Source organism: Ranitomeya imitator, chromosome 3 (assembly GCF_032444005.1).
Source record: "Ranitomeya imitator isolate aRanImi1 chromosome 3, aRanImi1.pri, whole genome shotgun sequence".
In the NCBI taxonomy this organism is placed as follows: domain Eukaryota; kingdom Metazoa; phylum Chordata; class Amphibia; order Anura; family Dendrobatidae; genus Ranitomeya; species Ranitomeya imitator.
In genome coordinates, this window is record NC_091284.1 from 224921382 (window position 1) to 224943688 (window position 22307).

Sequence of the window (22307 nt, forward strand, 5' to 3'; positions counted from 1 at the left end):
TATGCATGGAATCTACAGATTTACACAGGCAAGTCTGCAAGCGGCATCCCTGAAAAAAAACAAGGAAAACGTGTAGTCCTCAATATGACTACTGGACTGCAGGGTCACAACATTACTTGTGACAATTTTTTTTACCAGCTCCAGCCATGACCTTGGACAAGAACTTCTCAGGAGGAAAATCACCATGGTGGGCACAGTGAAAAAAAACAAACCTGAGCTGCCCGCTGAATTGTTGCAGATGAAGGACAGGGCTCCACTTTCCTCAAAGTTTGTTTTTACAGACACCACCACTGCTGTTTCATACTGCCCCAAAAAACGACGGAATGTGGTACTGATGTCCACACTTCACAAAGATGCAGCTGTGTCATCAGGAAGTGACAAAAAGCCCAGAATCATCCTGGACTATAACAAAAACAAAGGAGGAGTGGAAAACCTGGACAAGCTGACTGCCACCTACACTTGCCAGCGAATGACTAGGAGATGGCCAATGGTTGTATTTTACAACATCCTTGATGTGTCAGCATGCAATTCATTTGTGTTGTGGACCCACATTCACCAAGGATGGAATTCAAAGAAAAAAAACAAGCGGAGGATGTTTCTTGAGGAACTAGGAAGATCCCTTGTCAAGGCGCACATTGACCAAAGGGAATGAGTGCCCCGAGACCCAGCTGTTGCAGCGTTGATCCGACAACTCCAGAGCTCAACAAGTGCTTTGTCCACACCCACAGCAACACAAAGAGGATCATCACCAGCATCCTCCTCAACCAGGCCTGCCTCAACATCAACCACAACAGCCACAACCCCAGTGAGACCACCTGATTCAAAAAGGTGTCAGGTCTGCCCTAGCAATAAGGACAAAAAGACAAACACATCATGCTTCGCCTGCAAAAAATACCTCTGCAAAGAACACACAAAAAGTGTCACTTTTTGCCACACATGCATCTAAATACTAATGCATCTAAAAACTAGTACTTGATTTCTGTTGATTTGATTTGCTTGATTGATTGTTGTTTGCTTGTTTGTTTGACCTAGAAAAGCTACTTTTTATTATTATTGCTATTAATGTTAATATAATTTTCATCTTTTATTTGTATTAAAGTTCTATAAAAAAAATATGTTATTTGCCTTTTTCATAAAGTAGTTAGATATGGGTCAAAATTGACCCGTAACACCATAGATGTTACTAGAGTTAATAATATAAAATATATATATGTATATTTTTTACATTTAAGAAATGTGTTCTAAAACCCTTCAGTAATAGTCAGGTAATATAACAAACTTTTTAAAGTTTATATTATTCTCTTGAGGTTCATTTGAGAATATATTTAGATTGAAAATGAAGGGTATGTTCTCAAATGAAAGGCCCAGGGGCCACAACAAAAATATTAAAATCAATCCTTCCATGGATGAGAAACCCTAACAAGGTAACTAAGAGGTAAGAAACAAATTGGATCATAAATAACTGTTTTTAGGGTATCCTAGGGGTGATTTAAGACACGGGTCAAAACCAACCCGTTAACATAAGAAAGAGTAACAGAAAGCTAACACTAGAGGAAGGTTAAGTTTGATGGTCGCCGAGCATGGACAGCCCTCTTCAAATGATCCCACAGATGTTCAATGATATTCAGGTCTGGGGATTGGGATGGCCATTCCAGAACAGTGTAATTGTTCCTCTGCATGAATGCCTGAGTAGATTTGGAGTGGTGTTTTGGATCATTGTCTTGCTGAAAGATCCATCCCCTGCGTAACTTCAACTTTGTCACTGATTCATGAACATTATTGTCAAGAATCTGCTGATAATGAGAGGAATCCATGCGTCCCTCAACTTTAACAAGATTCCCGGTTCTGGCATTGGCCACACAGCCCCAAAGCATGATGGAACCTCCACCAAATTTTAATGTGGGTAGCAAGTGTTTTTCTTGGAATGCTGTGTTTTTTGGCCGCCATGCATAACGCCTTTTTGTATGACCAAACAACTCAATCTTGGTTTCATCAGTCCACAGGACCTTCTTCCAAAAAGAAATTGGCTTCTCCAAAAGTGCTTTTGCATACCTCAGCTGACTCTTTTTGTTGCGTGCTTGCAGAAACGGCTTCTTTCGCATCACTCTCCCATACAGCTTCTCCTTATGCAAAGTGCATTGTATAGTTGACCGATGCACAGTGACACCATCTTCAGCAAGTAGATGCTGCAGCTCTCTGGAGGTGGTTTGAGGATTGCCCTTGACTGATCTCACCATTCTTCTTCTCTGCCTTTCTGATGTTTTTCTTGGCCTGCCTGTTCTGAACTGGTGATTCAGAACCACAAAGGACCTGGTGGTTACGAGCACAGAAAATGACCTGATAGTTGCTAATCACATAGGACGAGCTCTGAGACGTGGGAACTCTGCTGACCGCAATCCCTAATCCTATCACACCACACTAGAGGTAGCCGTGGAGCACTCCTGACCAGACCTAGGCGCCTCGGGCACAGCCTGAGAAACTAGCTAGCCCTGAAGATAGAAAAATAAGCCTACCTTGCCTCAGAGAAATTCCCCAAAGGAAAAGGCAGCCCCCCACATATAATGACTGTGAGTAAAGCTGAAAATACAAACACAGAGATTAAATAGATTTTAGCAAAGTGAGGCCCGACTTACTGAATAGACCGAGGATAGGAAAGATAGCTTTGCGGTCAGCACAAAAACCTACAAACAACCACGCAGAGGGCGCAAAAAGACCCTCCGCACCGACTAACGGTACGGAGGTGCTTCCTCTGCGTCCCAGAGCTTCCAGCAAGCAAGACAAACCAATATAGCAAGCTGGACAGAAAAAATAGCAAACAAAAGTAACACAAGCAGAACTTAGCTTATGCAGGGCAGACAGGCCACAAGAACGATCCAGGAGAGAGCAAGACCAATACTGGAACATTGACTGGAGGCCAGGAACAAAGAACTAGGTGGAGTTAAATAGAGCAGCACCTAACGACTTAACCTCGTCACCTGAGGAAGGAAACTCAGAAGCCGCAGCCCCACTCACATCCACCAAAGGAAGCTCATGGACAGAACCAGCCGAAGTACCACTCATGACCACAGGAGGGAGCTTGACCACAGAATTCACAACAGTACCCCCCCCTTGAGGAGGGGTCACCGAACCCTCACCAGAGCCCCCAGGCCGACCAGGATGAGCCAAATGAAAGGCACGAACCAGATCGGCAGCATGAACATCAGAGGCAAAGACCCAGGAATTATCTTCCTGACCATAACCCTTCCACTTAACCAGGTACTGGAGTTTCCGTCTCGAAATACAAGAATCCAAAATCTTCTCCACTATATACTCCAACTCCCCCTCAACCAAGACCGGGGCAGGAGGATCAACGGATGGAACCACAGGTGCCACGTATCTCCGCAACAATGACCTATGGAATACATTATGGATGGAAAAAGAAGCTGGAAGGGTCAAACGAAAAGACACAGGATTAAGAACCTCAGAAATCCTATACGGACCAATGAAACGAGGCTTAAACTTAGGAGAGGAAACTTTCATAGGAATATAACGAGACGACAACCAAACCAAATCCCCAACACGAAGTCGGGGACCCACACAGCGCCTGCGGTTAGCGAAACTTTGAGCCTTCTCCTGGGACAATGTCAAATTGTCCACTACATGAGTCCAAATCTGCTGCAACCTATCCACCACAGTATCCACACCAGGACAGTCCGAAGACTCAACCTGCCCTGAAGAGAAACGAGGATGGAAACAAGAATTGCAGAAAAACGGCGAAACCAAAGTAGCCGAGCTGGCCCGATTATTAAGGGCGAACTCAGCCAAAGGCAAAAAGGACACCCAATCATCCTGATCAGCAGAAACAAAACATCTCAGATATGTTTCCAAGGTCTGATTGGTTTGTTCAGTTTGGCCATTTGTCTGAGGATGGAAAGCCGAGGAAAAAGACAAATCAATGCCCATCCTAGCACAGAAGGCTCGCCAAAACCTCGAAACAAACTGGGAACCTCTGTCAGAAATGATGTTCTCCGGAATGCCATGTAAACGAACCACATGCTGGAAAAACAATGGCACCAAATCAGAGGAGGAGGGCAATTTAGACAAGGGTACCAAATGGACCATCTTAGAGAAGCGATCACAAACCACCCAAATGACCGACATCTTTTGAGAGATGGGGAGATCCGAAATAAAATCCATAGAGATATGTGTCCAGGGCCTCTTCGGAACCGGCAAGGGCAAAAGCAACCCACTGGCACGAGAACAGCAGGGCTTAGCCCGAGCACAAATCCCACAGGACTGCACAAACGAACGCACATCCCGCGACAGAGACGGCCACCAAAAGGATCTAGCCACCAAATCTCTGGTACCAAAGATTCCAGGATGACCAGCCAACACCGAACAATGAACCTCAGAGATAACTCTACTCGTCCATTTATCAGGGACAAACAGTTTCTCCGTTGGGCAACGGTCAGGTCTATTAGCCTGAAATTTTTGCAGCACCCGCCGCAAATCAGGGGAGATGGCAGACAAAATTACCCCCTCCTTGAGAATACCCGCCGGCTCAGGAACACCCGGAGAGTCAGGCACAAAACTCCTAGACAGGGCATCCGCCCTGTTCGAATCCCACTCAGGACAACATCTGCAAAGAGTTTGTATGTTCTCTCCGTGTTTGGGTGGGTTTCCTCCGGGCACTCCGGTTTCCTCCCACATTCCAAAGACATACTGATAGGGAATCTAGATTGTGAGCCCCATCGGGGACAGTGATGATAATGTGTGCAAAACTGTAAAGCGCTGCGGAATATGTTAGCGCTATATAAAAATAAAGATTATTATTATTATTATTATCCGCCTTCACATTTTTAGAGCCCGGAAGGTACGAAACCACAAAGTCAAAACGGGAGAAAAACAGCGACCAACGAGCCTGTCTAGGATTCAACCGTTTGGCAGACTCGAGATAAGACAAGTTCTTGTGATCAGTCAAGACGCGATGCTTAGCTCCTTCAAGCCAATGAAGCCACTCCTCGAATGCCCGCTTCATGGCCAGCAACTCACGATTGCCAACATCATAATTACGCTCAGCAGGCGAAAACTTCCTGGAAAAGAAGGCACATGGCTTCATCACCGAGCCATCAGAACTTCTTTGCGACAAAACAGCCCCTGCTCCAATTTCAGAAGCATCCACCTCGACCTGGAACGGGAGCGAAACATCTGGCTGGCACAACACAGGGGCAGAAGAAAAACGACGCTTCAACTCCTGAAAAGCTTCCACAGCAGCAGAAGACCAATTGACCACATCAGCACCCTTCTTGGTTAAATCAGTCAACGGTTTAGCAATACTAGAAAAATTATTGATGAAGCGACGATAAAAATTAGCAAAGCCCAGGAACTTTTGCAGACTCTTCAGAGATGTCGGCTGAGTCCAATCATAAATGGCCTGAACTTTAACAGGGTCCATCTCGATAGTAGAAGGGGAAAAAATGAAACCCAAAAATGAAACCTTCTGAACACCAAAGAGACACTTTGACCCCTTCACAAACAAAGAATTCGCACACAGGACCTGGAACACCATTCTAACCTGCTTCACGTGCGACTCCCAATCATCCGAGAAGACCAAAATATCATCCAAGTATACAATCAGGAATTTATCCAGGTACTCTCGGAAGATGTCATGCATAAAAGACTGAAATACTGATGGAGCATTGGAAAGCCCGAAAGGCATTAACCAGGTACTCAAAATGGCCCTCGGGCGTATTAAATGCTGTTTTCCATTCATCGCCCTGTTTAATATGCACAAGATTATACGCACCACGAAGATATATCTTGGTGAACCAACTAGCCCCCTTAATCCGAGCAAACAAATCAGACAGCAGCGGCAAGGGGTACTGAAATTTGACTGTGATTTTATTTAGAAGGCGGTAATCAATACAAGGTCTCAACGAACCATCCTTCTTGGCAACAAAAAAGAACCCTGCCCCAATGGCGACGACGGGCGAATATGACCCTTCTCCAAGGATTCCTTTACGTAACTCCGCATAGCGGCGTGCTCAGGTACAGACAAATTAAACAGTCGACCCCTAGGAAACTTACTACCAGGAATCAAATCGATAGCACAATCGCAATCCCTATGCGGAGGTAGGGCATTGGACTTGGGCTCATCAAATACATCCCGGTAATCTGACAAGAACTCTGGGACCTCAGAAGGGGTGGATGATGAAATAGACAGAAATGGAACATCACCATGTACCCCCTGACAACCCCAGCTGGACACAGACATAGATTTCCAATTCAATACTGGGTTATGGACTTGTAGCCATGGCAACCCCAACACGACCACATCATGCAGATTCTGCAACACCAAAAAGCGAGTATCCTCCTGATGCGCAGGAGCCATGCACATGGTCAGTTGGGTCCAATACTGAGGCTTATTCTTGGCCAAAGGCGTAGCATCAATTCCTCTCAATGGAATAGGATGCTGCAAGGGCTCCAAGAAAAACCCACAGCGCCTAGCAAACTCCAAGTCCATCAAATTCAGGGCAGCGCCTGAATCCACAAATGCCATGACAGAATAGGATGACAAAGAGCAGATCAAAGTAACGGACAAAAGAAATTTCGACTGTACCGTACCAATGGTGGCAGACCTAGCGAACCGCTTAGTGCGCTTAGGACAATCGGAGATAGCATGAGTGGAATCGCCACAGTAAAAACACAGCCCATTCTGACGTCTGTGTTCTTGCCGTTCAGCTCTGGTCAAAGTCCTATCGCATTGCATAGGCTCAGGTTTATGCTCAGATAATACCGCCAAATGGTGCACAGTTTTATGCTCACGTAAGCGTCGATCGATCTGAATGGCCAAAGACATAGACTCATTCAGACCAGCAGGCATAGGAAATCCCACCATGACATCCTTAAGGGCTTCAGAGAGACCCTTTCTGAAAATTGCTGCCAGAGCACATTCATTCCATTGAGTGAGCACAGACCACTTCCTAAACTTCTGACAATATATCTCTACCTCATCCTGACCCTGACACAGAGTCAGCAAGATTTTCTCTGCCTGATCCACTGAATTAGGTTCATCATAAAGCAACCCGAGCGCCAGAAAAAACGCATCAATATCACATAATGCAGGATCTCCTGGCGCAAGGGAAAATGCCCAGTCTTGAGGGTCGCCACGTAATAAAGAAATAATGATCTTTACTTGTTGAACTGGGTCACCAGAGGAGCGGGGTTTCAAAGCCAGAAATAGTTTACAATTATTTTTGAAATTCAGAAACTTAGCTCTATCTCCAGAAAATAACTCAGGAATAGGAATTTTAGGTTCTAACTTAGGATTCTGAACCACTAAATCTTGAATGTTCTGTACACTTATAGTGAGATTATCCATCAAAGAGGACAGACCTTGAATGTCCATGTCTACACCTGTGTTCTGAACCACCCTGATGTAAAGGGGAAAAGAAAGACAAAACACAGTGCAAAGAAAAAAAAATGGTCTCAGAACTTCTCTCTTCCCTCTATTGAGAAGCATTAGTACTTTGGGCCTCCAGTACTGTTCTGAACTGGTGATTCAGAACCACAAAGGACCTGGTGGTTACGAGCACAGAAAATGACCTGATAGTTGCTAATCACATAGGACGAGCTCTGAGACGTGGGAACTCTGCTGACCGCAATCCCTAATCCTATCACACCACACTAGAGGTAGCCGTGGAGCGCTCCTGACCAGACCTAGGCGCCTCGGGCACAGCCTGAGAAACTAGCTAGCCCTGAAGATAGAAAAATAAGCCTACCTTGCCTCAGAGAAATTCCCCAAAGGAAAAGGCAGCCCCCCACATATAATGACTGTGAGTAAAGATGAAAATACAAACACAGAGATGAAATAGATTTTAGCAAAGTGAGGCCCGATTTACTGAATAGACCGAGGATAGGAAAGATAGCTTTGCGGTCAGCACAAAAACCTACAAACAACCACGCAGAGGGCGCAAAAAGACCCTCCTCACTGACTAACGGTACGGAGGTGCTTCCTCTGCGTCCCAGAGCTTCCAGCAAGCAAGACAAACCAATATAGCAAGCTGGACAGAAAAAATAGCAAACAAAAGTAACACAAGCAGAACTTAGCTTATGCAGGGCAGACAGGCCACAAGAACGATCCAGGAGAGAGCAAGACCAATACTGGAACATTGACTGGAGGCCAGGAACAAAGAACTAGGTGGAGTTAAATAGAGCAGCACCTAACGACTTAACCTCGTCACCTGAGGAAGGAAACTCAGAAGCCGCAGCCCCACTCACATCCACCAAAGGAAGCTCATGGACAGAACCAGCCGAAGTACCACTCATGACCACAGGAGGGAGCTTGACCACAGAATTCACAACAGTACCTCCCCCTTGAGGAGGGGTCACCGAACCCTCACCAGAGCCCCCAGGCCGACCAGGATGAGCCAAATGGAAGGCATGAACCAGATCGGCAGCATGAACATCAGAGGCAAAGACCCAGGAATTATCTTCCTGACCATAACCCTTCCACTTAACCAGGTACTGGAGTTTCCGTCTCGAAATACGAGAATCCAAAATCTTCTCCACTATATACTCCAACTCCCCCTCAACCAAGACCGGGGCAGGAGGATCAACGGATGGAACCACAGGTGCCACGTATCTCCGCAACAATGACCTATGGAATACATTATGGATGGAAAAAGAAGCTGGAAGGGTCAAATGAAAAGACACAGGATTAAGAACCTCAGAAATCCTATACGGACCAATGAAACGAGGCTTAAACTTAGGAGAGGAAACTTTCATAGGAATATAACGAGACGACAACCAAACCAAATCCCCAACACGAAGTCGGGGACCCACACAGCGCCTGCGGTTAGCGAAACTTTGAGCCTTCTCCTGGGACAATGTCAAATTGTCCACTACATGAGTCCAAATCTGCTGCAACCTATCCACCACAGTATCCACACCAGGACAGTCCGAAGACTCAACCTGCCCTGAAGAGAAACGAGGATGGAAACAAGAATTGCAGAAAAACGGCGAAACCAAAGTAGCCGAGCTGGTCCGATTATTAAGGGACAACTCAGCCAAAGGCAAAAAGGACACCCAATCATCCTGATCAGCAGAAACAAAACATCTCAGATATGTTTCCAAGGTCTGATTGGTTCGTTCAGTTTGGCCATTTGTGTGAGGATGGAAAGCCGAGGAAAAAGACAAATCAATGCCCATCCTAGCACAGAAGGCTCGCCAAAACCTCGAAACAAACTGGGAACCTCTGTCAGAAACGATGTTCTCCGGAATGCCATGTAAACGAACCACATGCTGGAAAAACAATGGCACCAAATCAGAGGAGGAGGGCAATTTAGACAAGGGTACCAAATGGACCATCTTAGAGAAGCGATCACAAACCACCCAAATGACCGACATCTTTTGAGAGATGGGGAGATCCGAAATAAAATCCATAGAGATATGTGTCCAGGGCCTCTTCGGAACCGGCAAGGGCAAAAGCAACCCACTGGCACGAGAACAGCAGGGCTTAGCCCGAGCACAAATCCCACAGGACTGCACAAACGAACGCACATCCCGCGACAGAGACGGCCACCAAAAGGATCTAGCCACCAAATCTCTGGTACCAAAGATTCCAGGATGACCAGCCTACACCGAACAATGAACCTCAGAGATAACTCTACTCGTCCATTTATCAGGGACAAACAGTTTCTCCGTTGGACAACGGTCAGGTCTATTAGCCTGAAATTTTTGCAGCACCCGCCGCAAATCAGGGGACATGGCAGACAAAATTACCCCCTCCTTGAGAATACCCGCCGGCTCAGGAACACCCGGAGAGTCAGGCACAAAACTCCTAGACAGGGCATCCGCCTTCACATTTTTAGAGCCCGGAAGGTACGAAACCACAAAGTCAAAATGGGAGAAAAACAGCGACCAACGAGCCTGTCTAGGATTCAACCGTTTGGCAGACTCGAGATAAGTCAAGTTCTTGTGATCAGTCAAGTCCACCACGCGATGCTTAGCTCCTTCAAGCCAATGACGCCACTCCTCGAATGCCCACTTCATGGCCAGCAACTCACGATTGCCAACATCATAATTACGCTCAGCAGGCGAAAACTTCCTGGAAAAGAAGGCACATGGCTTCATCACCGAGCCATCAGAACTTCTTTGCGACAAAACAGCCCCTGCTCCAATTTCAGAAGCATCCACCCCGACCTGGAACGGGAGCGAAACATCTGGCTGGCACAACACAGGGGCAGAAGAAAAACGACGCTTCAACTCCTGAAAAGCTTCCACAGCAGCAGAAGACCAATTGACCACATCAGCACCCTTCTTGGTTAAATCAGTCAACGGTTTAGCAATACTAGAAAAATTATTGATGAAGCGACGATAAAAATTAGCAAAGCCCAGGAACTTTTGCAGACTCTTCAGAGATGTCGGCTGAGTCCAATCATAAATGGCCTGAACTTTAACAGGGTCCATCTCGATAGTAGAAGGGGAAAAAATGAAACCCAAAAATGAAACCTTCTGAACACCAAAGAGACACTTTGACCCCTTCTCAAACAAAGAATTCGCACGCAGGACCTGGAACACCATTCTAACCTGCTTCACGTGCGACTCCCAATCATCCGAGAAGACCAAAATATCATCCAAGTATACAATCAGGAATTTATCCAGGTACTCTCGGAAGATGTCATGCATAAAGGACTGAAATACTGATGGAGCATTGGAAAGCCGAAAGGCATAACCAGGTACTCAAAATGGCCCTCGGGCGTATTAAATGCTGTTTTCCATTCATCGCCCTGTTTAATACGCACAAGATTATACGCACCACGAAGATATATCTTGGTGAACCAACTAGCCCCCTTAATCCGAGCAAACAAATCAGACAGCAGCGGCAAGGGGTACTGAAATTTGACTGTGATTTTATTTAGAAGGCGGTAATCAATACAAGGTCTCAACGAACCATCCTTCTTGGCAACAAAAAAGAACCCTGCCCCCAATGGCGACGACGACGGGCGAATATGACCCTTCTCCAAGGATTCCTTTACGTAACTCCGCATAGCGGCGTGCTCAGGTACAGACAAATTAAACAGTCGACCCCTAGGATACTCACTACCAGGAATCAAATTGATAGCACAATCGCAATCCCTATGCGGAGGTAGGGCATTGGACTTGGGCTCATCAAATACATCCCGGTAATCTGACAAGAACTCTGGGACCTCAGAAGGGGTGGATGATGAAATAGACAGAAATGGAACATCACCATGTACCCCCTGACAACCCCAGCTGGACACAGACATAGATTTCCAATTCAATACTGGGTTATGGACTTGTAGCCATGGCAACCCCAACACGACCACATCATGCAGATTCTGCAACACCAAAAAGCGAATATCCTTCTGATGCGCAGGAGCCATGCACATGGTCAGTTGGGTCCAATACTGAGGCTTATTCTTGGCCAAAGGCGTAGCATCAATTCCTCTCAATGGAATAGGATGCTGCAAGGGCTCCAAGAAAAACCCACAGCGCCTAGCAAACTCCAAGTCCATCAAATTCAGGGCAGCGCCTGAATCCACAAATGCCATGACAGAATAGGATGACAAAGAGCAGATCAAAGTAACGGACAAAAGAAATTTCGACTGTACCGTACCAATGGTGGCAGACCTAGCGAACCGCTTAGTGCGCTTAGGACAATCGGAGATAGCATGAGTGGAATCGCCACAGTAAAAACACAGCCCATTCTGACGTCTGTGTTCTTGCCGTTCAGCTCTGGTCAAAGTCCTATCGCATTGCATAGGCTCAGGTTTATGCTCAGATAATACCGCCAAATGGTGCACAGTTTTATGCTCACGTAAGCGTCGATCGATCTGAATGGCCAAAGACATAGACTCATTCAGACCAGCAGGCATAGGAAATCCCACCATGACATCCTTAAGGGCTTCAGAGAGACCCTTTCTGAAAATTGCTGCCAGAGCACATTCATTCCATTGAGTGAGCACAGACCACTTCCTAAACTTCTGACAATATATCTCTACCTCATCCTGACCCTGACACAGAGTCAGCAAGATTTTCTCTGCCTGATCCACTGAATTAGGTTCATCATAAAGCAACCCGAGCGCCAGAAAAAACGCATCAATATCACATAATGCAGGATCTCCTGGCGCAAGGGAAAATGCCCAGTCTTGAGGGTCGCCACGTAATAAAGAAATAATGATCTTTACTTGTTGAACTGGGTCACCAGAGGAGCGGGGTTTCAAAGCCAGAAATAGTTTACAATTATTTTTGAAATTCAGAAACTTAGCTCTATCTCCAGAAAATAACTCAGGAATAGGAATTTTAGGTTCTAACTTAGGATTCTGAACCACTAAATCTTGAATGTTCTGTACACTTATAGTGAGATTATCCATCAAAGAGGACAGACCTTGAATGTCCATGTCTACACCTGTGTTCTGAACCACCCTGATGTAAAGGGGAAAAGAAAGACAAAACACAGTGCAAAGAAAAAAAAATGGTCTCAGAACTTCTCTCTTCCCTCTATTGAGCAGCATTAGTACTTTGGGCCTCCAGTACTGTTCTGAACTGGTGATTCAGAACCACAAAGGACCTGGTGGTTACGAGCACAGAAAATGACCTGATAGTTGCTAATCACATAGGACGAGCTCTGAGACGTGGGAACTCTGCTGACCGCAATCCCTAATCCTATCACACCACACTAGAGGTAGCCGTGGAGCGCTCCTGACCAGACCTAGGCGCCTCGGGCACAGCCTGAGAAACTAGCTAGCCCTGAGGATAGAAAAATAAGCCTACCTTGCCTAAGAGAAATTCCCCAAAGGAAAAGGCAGCCCCCCACATATAATGACTGTGAGTAAAGATGAAAATACAAACACAGAGATGAAATAGATTTTAGCAAAGTGAGGCCCGACTTACTGAGTAGACCGAGGATAGGAAAGATAGCTTTGCGGTCAGCACAAAAACCTACAAACAACCACGCAGAGGGCGCAAAAAGACCCTCCGCACCGACTAACGGTACGGAGGTGCTTCCTCTGCGTCCCAGAGTTTCCAGCAAGCAAGACAAACCAATATAGCAAGCTGGACAGAAAAAATAGCAAACAAAAGTAACACAAGCAGAACTTAGCTTATGCAGGGCAGACAGGCCACAAGAACGATCCAGGAGAGAGCAAGACCAATACTGGAACATTGACTGGAGGCCAAGAACAAAGAACTAGGTGGAGTTAAATAGAGCAGCACCTAACGACTTAACCTCGTCACCTGAGGAAGGAAACTCAGAAGCCGCAGCCCCACTCACATCCACCAGAGGAAGCTCATAGACAGAACCAGCCGAAGTACCACCCATGACCACAGGAGGGAGCTTGACCACAGAATTCACAACACCTGCCACTTCTGGCCTTAACAAGAACTGTACCTTAGCAAGAACTGTACCTGTGTTCTTCCATTTCCTTACTATGTTCCTCACAGTGGAAATTGACAGGTTAAATCTCTGAGACAGCTTTTTGTATCCTTCCCCTGAACAACTATGTTGAATAATCAGATCATTAGACAGTTGTTTTGAGGAGCCCATGATGCCACTCTTCAGAGGAGATTCAAACAGGAGAACAACTTGCAAGTGGCCACTTTAAGTAGCTTTTCTCGTGATTGCATGCACCTGGCTATGAAGTTCAAAGCTCAATGAGGTTAGAAAACCAAAAAAAGTGCTTTAGTAAGTCAGTAAAAAGTAGGTAGGAGTATTTAAAACAAGAAAATAAGGGTGCCCATACTTATGCACCTGTCAAATTTTGTTTGAATGCAGATTGCACATTTTCTTCAGTACAATAAACGTAATTTCAAGGCAGAAACATTACTGTGTCCAACAGTTATTAGATATATGAAACTGAAATAGCTGTTGCAAAAAAAACAATTTTTATAAAACATTAAGCTTAAGATTAATTGGGGTGCCCAAACTTTTTCATATAACTGTAAGTGGCTGAAAGTGTCTGGCTGATATACGACAAACTAACAGGACAGGAGTATATCCACCTTGTGAGAATTTGAATCTCCCTCTTTTTTTTGGGAAACTGAACCACAACTTAGGCCCAGTGTATATAACAAAGCAATCTAAGTGGCAGAAAGTGGCTGGCTGATATACGACAATCTAACAGGACAGAAGTATATCCACTTTGTGAGAATTTGAATCTCCCCTTTTTTTTGAAAAATATTTAGAATTGAGAGTCCTCAGTGGTTGATACCTTTTAATGGCTAACTGAAAAGATTGTAACAAATTGCAAGCTTTCGAGACTACACAGGTCTCTTCATCAGGCAAAGACTAAAACAAATTCTGAAGAATCACATATTTATGCACAACATAGTATAGGAAAAAAAAAAAGAGGGGGAAAAAAAACCATGGATAAGCCAGGTGACATGAAGCAGAATTACCATGGGTGATAAACAGTTATGTCCATAAATATTGGGCCAATTCTTAGATAAGGATTGTTTTATTGTCCTGTGATTAGGGTCTCTGTTGTAATGACCCTTCATGGTCTGAGGGGCAAGTTCCTTAGTTGATGTAAAAAGACATAAATCCATGTGACACATTCATTCCTGTATTAAGAGTGTCAAAGGTCATCATCAGTTTATATTCCCAGACTCTTCTCTCTTTCTGCGATTTGAAGTTTCCTTTCAATACAAGTAATTTCATGTCCATAATGTTATGATTTGGGAGACAGAAATGTATTGCCACCGGTTGATCCATTCTTTTTTCTCTTATTGTATGGCGATGGGAGTTCATTCTTGTTCTAAGCTTCTGCCCTGTCTCCCCCACATACAGACCCCCAGTTGGACATTTAGTACAAATAATTAGGTACACCACATTAGAAGTGACGCAGCTGAAAGTAGCTGGGATCCTGTAGTCCTGATGTGAATTGGGGATCTTTATCTTGTCCGTGGTCATTATAAATGGACAGGTTTTACATTTTTTCTGGTTGCAAGGAAAGGTTCCTGCAGCTGTTGGAGAGGACAGGGAGCTCTTGACAATGATGCTTCTTAGATTTGGGGGCTGCCTAAAACACAGTAGTGGGGGGTCTGGAAAAATGGATTGTAAGTGGGCATCTTCTTGCAGTAAAGGTTGCAATTTCCATGCAGCTCCCCTTAGCACCTCCAGATTTGGATTGTAGGTAACTACTAGAGGTACCCGGTTATTTTCTTCTTTAGTTTTGTAATGTAGCAGGTGATTCCTTGATATTCTGGTGGCTCTTGTGATCTGATTTTCAATTGTTCTTGGATGGTAGCCCTGATTCAAAAAGGTCTTTCTGAGGCGACCAAGGTGTTCATCCCTATCCATGGAGTTGGAACAAATACGATTGTATCTGATGGCTTGGCTGTAGACAATAGAGTTTTTTATGTGTTTTGGATGGAAACTGTCCCATTTAAGGTATGTTGGGCGGTCGATTGGCTTCTGATACAGGGATGTCTCTATTTTATTGCTCTGCAGCTTAATGATGGTGTCCAAAAAGTTAATTTCAGTGCAGGAGTAGTTGAGTGTCAAGTTGATGGTAGGGTGAAATTGATTAAACTGTTCATGGAACGTCTTTAGCTGCGGCTCAGACTCCGTCCAGATGATTAAAATGTCATCAATGTAGCGGTAGTACGCCAGAGGCCTGATGGGACATGAGGACAAAAAGTCTCTTTCAAGCTAATTTGTTTTAGTCTTTGCCTGATGAAGAGACCTTTGTAGTCTCGAAAGCTTGCAATTTGTTACCATCTTTTCAGTTAGCCATTAAAAGGTATCAACCACTGAGGACTCTCAATTCTAAATATTTTTCTATCCACTGGCTAACACGGTACCAAGATATATTTCTTCCCTTTTTTGGGGGGAGACTGAACCACAACTTAGGCCCAGTGTATATAACCACGCAATCTAAGTGGCAGAAAGTGGCTGGCTGATATACGACAAACTAACAGGACAGAAGTGTATCCACTTTTTGAGAATTTAAATCTCCCTCTTTTTTTTGGGAGACTGAACCACAACTTAGGCCCAGTGTATATAAGAACGCAATCTAAGTGGCAGAAAGTGGCTGGCTGATATACGACAAACTAACAGGACTGCAGTATATCCACTTTGTGAGAATTTGAATCTCCCTTTTTTTTGGGAGACTGAACCACAACTTAGTTCCAGTGTATATAACCACGCAGTCTAAGTGGCAGAAAGTGGCTGGCTGATATACGACTAACTAACAGGACAGAAGTATATCCACTTTGTGAGAATTTGAATCTCCTTCGTTTTTTTGGGAGACTGAACCACAACTTAGGCCCAGTGTATATAAGAACGCAATCTAAGTGGCAGAAAGTGGCTGGCTAATATACGACAAACTAACAGGACAGAAGAATATCACTTTGTGAGAATTTGAATCTCCCCTTTTTTTTGGGAGACTGAACCACAACTTAGTTCCAGTGTATATATAACCACGCAGTCTAAGTGGCAGAAAGTGGCTGGCTGATATACGACTAACTAACAGGACAGAAGTATATCCACTTTGTGAGAATTTGAATCTCCTTCGTTTTTTTGGGAGACTGAACACAACTTAGGCCCAGTGTATATAAGAACGCAATCTAAGTGGCAGAAAGTGGCTGGCTAATATACGACAAACTAACAGGACAGAAGTATATCACTTTGTGAGAATTTGAATCTCCCCTTTTTTTTGGGAGACTGAACCACAACTTAGGCCCAGTGTATATAACAATACAATCTAAGTGGCAGAAAGTGGCTGGCTGATATACGACAAACTAACAGGACAGAAGTATATCCACTTTTTGAGAATTTGAATCTCCCTCTTTTTTTTGGGAGACTGAACCACAACTTAGGCCCAGTGTATATAACAACGCTATCTAAGTGGCAGAAAGTGGCTGGCTGATATACCACAAACTAACAGGACAGAAGTATATCCACTTTGTGAGAATGTGAATCTCCCGTTTTTTGGGGGAGACTGAACCACAACTTAGGCCCAGTGTATATAAGAACGCAATCTAAGTGGCAGAAGATGGCTGGCTGATATACGTCAAACTAACAGGACAGAAGTATATCCACTTTGTGAGAATTTGAATCTCACTTTTTTGGGGGGAGACTGAACCAAAACTCAGGCCCAGTGTATAAAGCAACACAATGTAAGTGGCAGAAAGTGGCTGGAAGATATATGAAAAAATACAAGGACTGTAGTACAATTTCAATCTCCCTACAATGTTCTCAGGAAAAGTATGGCAGCAATAAAAAGGACTGCTGCACACAAAAGTGTGGACAAATAAACAAGATAACTGTGCAGAAAGGAGCAACAGGATTTTTGCTTTTAAAAAAGCAGTTGGTTTGCACAGCAGCGTGCAAACAGCAAGGAGGCTATCAGGGAGCCTTACAAGGCAGCCTAATAAGCTACAGAGCTGATGCAAAAAAATATAGCCTCCACTGTCCCTGCAAAAAAATGGTGGTGTTGGACAGTGGAAATCGTTACAGCACAAGCAGTTTCGGGGCTTAATCTTCCCTCCCTAACTATATCCCTTCTTCTGATGAAGCTGCGGCAACCTCTCCCTATGCTACGATCGGCAGAAGTAAGATGGCGGTCAGCGTGCATGCCCCTTTATAGCCCCTGTGACGCCGCATAAAGCAAGCCAATCACTGTCATGCCCTTCTCTAAGATGGGGACCGAGACCTATGTCATCACGCTGCCCACACTCTGCGTCCTCCTTCATTGGCTGAAAAATGGCGCTGAAAGCGTCATACGAAACGCAACTTTGGCGCGAAGATCGCCGACCTCATGGCCGATCCCACACTAGGATCTGGTCTGGTCGGGTTTCATGAAACCCGACTTTGCCGAAAGTCGGCGATTTTTGAATTTGTCCAATCCATTTCGCTCAACCCTATGTGAATCACGTCACCTATCACATGATCTGTCAAAGGAGATCATGTGACATGTCGCGTATTTTACATCGTGCGCTGGGGGGGCCAATACCCTATAAACTGCCCTAGCCCCAGGCTACTCTTAATCAGCCCTTAGTAGCACTATTAAACATCTAAGAGTAACTTAAATTTTGGTAGATTTTTTTCATATATTTTAATGTGCATTTACAGAGATTGCCAATCAACTGATTTATGAGTGAAACATTAGTTCATAGGGTAAAATAATTTTTTAGCTTGCTTAAATATCATTCTTCTATGCAGCAGATCAACAGGTGTAAACATGTGCTGCCGAGAACAATGCACACAAAACGATCATATTATGGATCACTTTGTGTACATGAAAGTGTAGTCGGCCTAAGCAGTCTATTAAACGACTGCCGATCGGTTTCATGTAACCAGTTGAGGGTCATTTAAGTGCCATGCTTGACCGATGTAGATGCACCCTTAAATCCTGGTACCCTAAAGTGGACATCCTCTCCAATTGTACTTTTCTTCTTCATCTGGACCCTACTCTATAGCTCGTTTCTGCAGCCATTCTTTTTTGTCCAGTCTTCTGCAGTAAATCTTGACACAGTGCCATTATAATGCTGCCTGAATAAAAATCGCTTCCTCTGCTGTGCCCTAAATAGGCCCTATGTTGTGACCCTGAATAAATCATTGCCTCTTACTATGCTCCCTGCACAAAAATAACCCCCACACTGTCCTTCATGGCTTCCACACCATTAAACTAAGGCCGTCACACTGTCTTTTCTTATGAACAATAACTGTCAAACCATCCCCCGCTTAACACCTATGGCCAATACAATGTCCGCCTACACACTGTGCCTGCATTATAAACTATAGCCCCCACACTGTCCCCATCTTCAGTGCTTCTGCCTCCATTTTGTGCCTATACAATGACCCTCTTTTTGTATACATTCTCCAATACAGTGCCCAGACTGAATGTTCAGCTCCATGAAGGATCTCTTTCCTTCCTCTCCTTTGTTGCGTTCTATCGCACACAGAGTGCAACCCCATTAACCTTCCACACAGACAGCACTCCTATGTACCCAACACTCACCGCCAGCACCCCATTGTACCCACCATATGCAACCTGCAACCCCTTCATACGACCTGCACCCCATGTACATATTATATACTGCCTGCAACCAATTTACTCCCTATATACAATCTGCACCCCCCACATACAGTCTGCACCCCATGTACCCCCATATGCAGCATGCACCCACACATATAATCTGCATCCCATGTAATGTCATATACAGCATGTGAAGCGCCCCCAGACACAGGGCCACAGGTCCTCTCGGTACTGGTCCTCTCTGTCTCAGTCGTAGGATTGTCACGGTGGCTGGACCCGATCCGTGACCCTGCTAAGGGGCGCCCAATGAAAGGGTGGTAAAAGTTGTTAGGTGTTTGTGACCCCACCTGTGGTATTCGGTCAGAGTGACCAACGCTGCTTGGGGTCCGCTGGGGGTGATGTGATAGCAGCTAGATGGTATACCTTCCCACAGGTGAAGTAGATCCCCAGGGCTTCCCAGTGGTGTAGGTGGCGATGGTGTGAGGCGCAGTTAATAACGAAGACACAGGGTTGCAGTCTCTTTACCTCTTTACTGGTGACTTCAGGATCCTCAATCCGGAGCACTGTTAACAGGGCTAGCTGAGACTGGCCGGTCCGAAGGCACATCCAGAGTTCCCTTTGCAGGTGGAAATCAGTGCCTACCAACTAGCGCCTGTGTGTTGCAGTCCTTCCCTACTGAGCATTCGGGATAGTCCTCACAACTGTCGTTTCTATTCTGATGTTCTGCTTCGTCCCCCTGTTTGTCATGGCTAGGACGCACCCGTTTGACGGGAAGGCTCGGAGCTATTCTGGGACCCTAGAGATGCCCCTCTCCACACTTGCCCCCTATGTCTTCTTAGGTGATGTATGTTAGACAGCCAACCTGTAATCAACTGTCCTGCCTCTGTTTGAAGTAATGCTTGGAGTCAGTTACTTCCTCGGCGTTCTGGCCACCGGCTACGCGCCTCAGTAGGATGTTCTGGTGCTCCTTTGTGCTTTGATCTCGTTTCTCACTTCTCCACAATATACTTCGCTTTGTGTCCTTTCTTTAGATGCCGCCGCAAGGTAGTGCAGGCGCGGCTCTGTAACGATCTGTCCTTGTGCTAAGTCACTGCCAGGTTCCCACGCCTGACAGGGACCCCTCTAAATCTTCCCCGCAACACCCCCTGCCACGGGATGTTGCCTGGACAAAACCCAGCCAGCTTCTGACTAACTTCCTATACAACCCCCAGTTTTACCAAAGTGTGAGGAGTGGCCTAATAAATAGAAACTTTTGCTCCCCCTGGTGGCCGGAGTGTGAAGTGTAGTGTGTGACTGTGAACCTGGTCAGGTGAACTCCTTTAGTGCCATCAGATGTACCATCACTCCCCTTAGTGGCAGAGCGACATTACTGCAACGACCAGGTCTCTGGGGCGCTGCACATGCACCTGTCATGACTCTTTTGTCAGCTGTCCCGGGACCAGTGGCTCCTTACCTATCCCTAACGCTAGTGGCGCACTAGCTTGCCCTGTTCCCTGGGTTACTTCTAATGGTGAAGACACGGGGCCACATACCATGCCGAAGCTCCTGAAGAGGGTAGTTGTAGTTAATACAAACAGGGATAAAGGAGAATACCAATCATACAATTATACTCACACAAACAGCAGAGATAAATACCTGGAAGTGGAGGATGGGGTAATACCATAGAAAACCTTCGACTTAATGTTCCTTGAGAACAACCACACCAAGTCACCAACACACAGGTCCGGACCCACCAAACATCTCTGATCTGCCACACTCTTATATTTAGACCCCATCTTCCTAAAATTATCAAGAATCACTTGCCACACAGACGTAATTGATGATAAAAAACGTTCTTCTGCAGTTATTCCAGAAGCACGATTCCTACTAAATGAGCTGAACTGGGGATGAAACCCGTATGCCCCAAAGAACAGGGACTTATCAGTAGACTCATGACATTGTTACCGCAAATTCAGCAAGATATAAGTAGGAAACCCAATCCTCCTGATTCTCAAACACAAAACACCTAACATTAGTCTCAAGATTCTGGTTAACCCATTCAGTTTGCCCATTAGACAGCAGGTGGTGAAATGTTGAAGAACGACAGATGGATCCACAAACTAGTGCAAAATGCCGTCCAAAATTTGGAAATAAACTGTACCTCGCGATCAGACACAATATCGGTAGGGATCCCATGTCATTTTACAATCTCTTTCATGAAAATTTGCGCCAAGGTATTGGCATTAGGCAAAGCGGGTAGTGCAACAAAATGTGATATTTTACTGAATCTGTCCACCACCACCAAAATTACAGTATTATCTGCCAACACGGGTAGATCAGTGATAAATGAGTCCAAGGTCTACTTGGAATCGCCAATGGTTGGAGAGACCCAGACGGACAAGTATGAGAGGTTTCAGAATGAGCACAGACACTGCAGACAGCTACATACTCCTGAACATCCCGAAGTACCTCTGACCACCAAAAACGCTGCATAAGAAGATCTGTGGTGACTTTATTACCATGATGCCCAGCTAAGACGGAATAATGATGTTTACTAAGAACTCTCAGATGGAGAGAGGTACACACAGTTTACCTAACAGATAGGCAGCAGGGGCGTCCCCCTGAACCTCAACAACCTCTTTCTCAAGATAGAAGCATATAGAGACAATAACCACCCCTTTTTGTGGTATAGTAACCGGTTCAAATTTATCTCCAACCCCAGGAAAAAGAGATAAGGCATCTGCCTTAATGTTCTTGTTCCCCAGCCTATTTGTAACAAAAAAGTTAAACCTGGTGAAGAACAATGCCCATCTTGCCTGTCTAGGAGTTAGATGTTTTCCAGACTCGAGACATACTAGATTCTTATAAAACATGATTACTATAATTCGATGAATTACCCCCTCTAGAAAATGACAACACTCCTCAAAAGCCCCCTTGATTGCCAAAAGTTCCCTGTTACCAATGTCATAATTTTTCAACGCAGATGACAATTTTTTAGAAAAATATGCACATGGAGGCCATTTACCAGGAGATGTGTGGCACCCCAGAGGTTCGGGTACCACAGTGATATTGCCTTCCTCTCGGGGATGGTGAGCCATGCCTGGAAGCGAGAAGGATCCGTTTAACAGGTAGCACATACATGCAACATGTTCTGACTCTAGGCCAGAAGGTGGAGCTTTAGACCCTGTTTCAGGGGAACTTCCCTATATATGTTCTGGCTTGGAGGAGGAGTTAGATTAGTCTGTAGAGAGTGTGAAGGAAGAAGGTGCAAAAGAGAAGTCGGGAGCCGGAGGGGAGCTGCGACTGGGCTCCCTCCACGCTGAAGCGCAGGAAGCGGACACC